This window comes from Corylus avellana, chromosome ca5 (assembly GCF_901000735.1).
Source record: "Corylus avellana chromosome ca5, CavTom2PMs-1.0".
Classification (NCBI taxonomy): Eukaryota; Viridiplantae; Streptophyta; class Magnoliopsida; order Fagales; family Betulaceae; genus Corylus; species Corylus avellana.
In genome coordinates, this window is record NC_081545.1 from 17,147,656 (window position 1) to 17,151,870 (window position 4,215).

The window sequence follows — 4,215 nt, forward strand, 5'->3', positions numbered from 1 at the left end:
TTTAATTCATTTAATCATTTTGAGTATATGACATATATCGCCTTTTACATGCATATTACCTATAGTTCATCATGCATATGAAAGGTCCTAGGATTACATTGAATATGGCTAAAGGTGTGAGTAACATAGTTATCACAAAAAGTCTTAGTCCATAATCATTGTATCCTTAAAGGTATGAAGTTTGTAGTTGGTAAATAGAACTAGACGTTCCATTTTGAGTAAGATTGTTACACATCGAATCTTGGTGATCTACCTTGATCAGGCGAAGCAGTGATTTTGGGATTGACATGTAGTGTGCTAAGACCCTAAATCACTAAACGGACTAAGGAGTTGTCTTTTCATGAAAAATACTGTATATTGAGAAAAGTAAACCCCTCACATGCTTCTTTGGACTTTGATTCTAAATTTTGAGAATTTTGTGAACCCAAATGTGAAAGTGTCTATTACTTAGATGTATCTAAGAGTAAGACCTATCATCGGTCAATAGTACTCAGTACGTTGGGTAATCGCATCTAAATATTGTGGGAACACCGACTTCAAGAAGAAATCCAAATCTTTTGTCAGGTAGACAAAGTGATAAGAAATTTCCCATTGAGATAGATTTTATGGATATTGTTCTAAAGTCTTTGCCCAGAGCATTTTGGTTGGTGATGAGAGTCAAATATTGCATGTTTGGACTCCTTTATTTACATTAATCAATCCTTTAGCTGTGTCATTATTTAATGTTTTGTGTTAGTTTTGTGTTTTTAGTGTTTTGTAGATTGTTGAAGAAAAACTATAACTTTAAAGGAAAAAATGCAAAGTTTGGAAGAAAGCACACTTTGAGAAGACTAGGGCTGTTAAGTGAGCGAAGCGTCTCGCAAGCAAGTTTGGGCTCGGCTCGCATAAGCTCGGCTCGTGCTCGACTCGCATAAGCTCGGCTCGTGCTCGACTCGAATATTAAATGAAGCATTTCGTGAATACGAATCCTGGTTCGAATATTAAATGAAGCTAGCTCTGCTCGACTCGGCTAAGCTCGTGAGCAGCTCGTATAAGGCTCGAATTGGTAGTTATTCACATAATTCCTCATATTAATGCACATGATCCCAGCACTAATGTACATGATCCCATCAGAATTCCGCAGTTAAGCGTGCTTCTGCTGGAGTAGTACCAGGATGGGTGACCTCCTGGAAAGTCTGGTTTGGGGGAGCCAAAAGCGGACAATATTGTGTGTCATTGGGGTGGGATGTTACATATGGTATCAGAGCCATTACCCAGCCTGAGATGGGGGGAGCGTGCACAAGCCCATGAAGTTTGCTAGCGGGCACTCGCTGAGGCAGACGCCAAGAATGGGCTAATCCCATGAGGGTCGCCAGCGAGGACGCTGGGTCCTAAGAGGGGGTGATTGTGACGTCCCACATCGCCTGGGTATAGAGATGGGGATGTGCTGAACTGTATATTACACCCTTAATGACAACAATGCGTTTTAAAGCCGTGATGGTCATAATCCCATCAGAACTCTGCAGTTAAGCATGCTTCTGCTGGAGTAGTACTAGGATGGGTGACATCCTGGGAAGTCTGGTTCAAGAGGAGCCAAAAGCGGACAATATTGTGTGTCATTGGGGTGGGATGTTACAAAAATTGATGATTTTTTTTTTTTTTTTTTTTTTTTTCTAATAGCATCATTTTATTATAAAATGATGCATATCCTTTTTCTTCGAAACCAAGTGCCTTATTGTATTGACTCGAGCTCCATACTTCGCTAGCCAGACTAAGCAAATGCTCATATGCAAGCTGGCTTCTTGAGCCGTTTAAGAGTACTTGAAGTTTAAATTTATAATTAAAAAATAATAATAAATTAAATTAAATATAAGAGCCTGCTCGTGAACTGGCTTGGCTTGGCTCGATTTATTATGAGCTCGAGCTCGATTTTTGGGCTCGTCTTTAAGCTTGGCTCGAGCTCGAGGTCGAGTAAAATTTAAACAAGCCGAGCCCAAACAGAGAAAGCTCGCTTAAGCTCGGCTCGTTTATACCCCTAGAGAAGACCTAGATGATGTGGTTAAGTTTAACCAAATCCAAGAAACGATTAAATTGGATTAAAGATCAAATTGGATTAAATTTTAGATTGGATAAAATTTTGGATTTGATTCAAATTTAGATTATGCACAAGTCTCAGTATTTTGACCATAACTTTCCGCTCAAGTATTGGATTGAGTTGATTTAAGTGGCATTGGAAAGCTACCTCAAAAAAATACAGTTCATTGTGAAATATGATTTTCCTAATTTGAATGGTTACTATACCCAAATTGCCCCGCAATAAAAGGATACAAATTTGGATGAATCCTATTCTGATTTCAGACTTCTATTTGGATTGAGAGACAGACTTCCGAATTATCTAGGTTTACTAGGAAATCTAGGATTTTTCTAAGCCTATAAATGGACCTCTTTGCATTCAAGAAAAGACACACAAGTCCAGAGAGCAAAATTCTACAGCTTTTCTCTTTAGTTTAGTTTTTCTTTAGGCTTAGGTTTAGGTTTAGATTTTATTTTTATGTGGAGTTAAATTCCCAACTAAGGTTGGGGATGAAGCCTTACTGATGAGGAACGACATCACTTTTATGTAAGTTTTTATTTATCCCATTTTATTTAGTTTTATATTTCAATTGTTTTACTTCTTTTCAATTGGATTGAATGATTCTTGGATATCTTTTGTGATTCGAGGATACACTTGATGATTTAAGATAATTCAATACAATTGATTGCTTGATTTTATTTGCCTAAAAATTGGATATCCCTTGTGATTTGTTCTTCGGATACATTTGGTGTTTCAATTAAATTTGGATTCTTTTTGTGATTTGTGTAATGAATGGATACATGGGGTGGTTTTGATTAATCTTTTAAAGCATAGTAAAACATACATAGGATTTTAATTGTGAGAACTTCGCATTAATATTGATGAACATGGAACTTTATCATAGTTTAGTGAGTGTAGATTCCCAAACCTTAGTAACTTAGTATCTTTATCATAGTTTAGTTTGTTTTATTTAGTTTATGTTTATGTTTTTTATTTTCAAAACCCAAATTCAAAACCCTTTTGGAACTAGATTAGGATAAAATTAGTTTAGATATAAGTTGTTCTTTCAAAAACACAATTCCCTGTAGATTCGACCTCGCACTTGCAAAACATTATTTTGCAAACGATTTGTGCACTTACGAGTATATTAAAATTTGTACAACAAGTTTTTGGCGCCATTGCCGGGGAATTGTTCAATTTTTTAAACCAATTTATTTCTAAATTAGTTTTATTCTTCTACTAGTTATAATTTGAATTTTATTTCTCTGCAATTTGTTTTGTTTTATTCCTATTACTAAAAAAAAAAAAAAGAAGATTTTTCTTGTGTTTTTTTTGTTTTGTTTTTGCTTGTTTTACAGTTTTGCCGCAGCACCTTCGGCACGCCCCTGCTAGTGCGATTGATCGCAGCCCTACTATGATCAAACGCAATCGAGGCCAAGACAACAAGTCAAGCGAATCTGCGCTCGACAATCGCCTCTGAAGGCTCGAGTGCACTTGCAGCCACACACCTACAGATCAGCGCTACTGCGCTCGATCGCACCTAACCTGCGCCCGAGTGCACCTCCAATGGCAGCATCAGCAGACTGTAGCAGTTCCGTAGATTTAAGCCAAAAATTTATTTTGGTCATTTTTGTGCGTTTTTCAGTTTTAGTTTTTATTTATTTATTTTATTTGTGTTAGTCATTTTTTTTTTGTGTTAGTTTATTTTATTTAAAAATATTAAAAAAAAATGGTTAATGTTTTATTTGGGATATTTGCATGCTAAAAAGTGAGGGGGATGCGTGAATTTTCATTTTAATGATTTTATTGCTTCTCCTAGTTTTAGGACACTAGCTCCTACCAACCATCCACAAAATGTTTACCCACATGAGCCATGTTCATACTGCTTTAATCCTTATCATCATTATAGTGATTGTCCATCCTGGGGATAAGTTTCTAAGTTTCCATATGAGCAAATAAACACCAGTTTCTCCAGTCCAGTGTTTGATTCGAATTTCAATTATTACAACCCGGACTGGAGCAACCAATCTAATTTCTCATGGTTAGCTCAGACTATAGGAAATTATGCTCCCCAATTTCAAGAATTGCACAATCCAGACAATCCGCAATTCAATCACCTAGCCCAATCTGCCACTTATCAGTCTGCCACTCAAGTGCCACAA